The sequence below is a fragment of the Herpailurus yagouaroundi genome, unplaced genomic scaffold, assembly GCF_014898765.1.
Source record: "Herpailurus yagouaroundi ecotype Mexico unplaced genomic scaffold, PumYag 166, whole genome shotgun sequence".
NCBI lineage: Eukaryota > Metazoa > Chordata > Mammalia > Carnivora > Felidae > Herpailurus > Herpailurus yagouaroundi.
The window spans coordinates 20,803,303-20,804,283 of NW_024412407.1; positions in this window are offsets into that span (position 1 = coordinate 20,803,303).

Below are 981 nucleotides of genomic sequence, written 5' to 3' on the forward strand. Positions count from 1 at the left end.
ACACACACACACACACACACACACACACACACACACACACACACACACACAAACCCTCCTTGTTCTTTCCTTTATATACTCTTAGTGTGTGGAACCAATTACAGTCATTTTGTCTGTATCTATTGAGTGTTAACAAGCACTTGCATTCATCTTACCAATAATCAAAGCTGGAAATTAGGCAGTCCAGCTCCTCTCTTCTCTCACTGCCCCATCCCAACTGTCCATCAGGCCCTGTACATTCTCCCCCAGGAACACATTTGTGACAATTCATCCCTTTCTCTCTACCCCCTACTGCTACTGAGTTAGTTCAAAGTCTCATTGTATTGCAATCATCTCTTAAATTCCATCCTGGTTATCTGGCTCCTCCACTCTGGTCCATGTTGCACATGGCCATCAGAGTCAGTAGTGACAATAATTGGTGACAATGTAATTTAATCATGTTACTCCCTTATGGAAAAATCTCCACACACTCTCCATTGCTTACCAGAGCCTACAGTATTGCTTTAAAAGTGACTTGCAATTAGAAGCCAACCTCATTTTGTTTAATTCTCCAACTCTAGATGCCTGAGTTGCTCCTCCTCATTTTCTAGAATGCTCCGTGTGCTCACTCTACTCACATTATAAAACTTAGCTCCAGATTGCCCTCTCTGGGACACTTTCACCAAGCCTTCAGGCAAGCGGTCCCTCTTTTCCTCCACTGTGCTAGGACCCTTTTCCAACTCACATTCTAGCACTTAATAGGATTCATTATAGTTCGTTATTTATATGTTGATCTCTCACCCCTCTCCTTGCATACAGGGGCCTTGTTTACTTATCTTTGTACTTCCAGTCCTTCACATAGGGCCTGGCATAGTATAGATCATTAATAAACATTTGGTGAATGAATGAACCAAAGAGTGAAAAATTGCAGGTAGAGACAGCAGCATGAACAAGGCCCAGAAAAAGCATGTCGTGCTCTGGGAATGTCTGGACGCTCAGTGT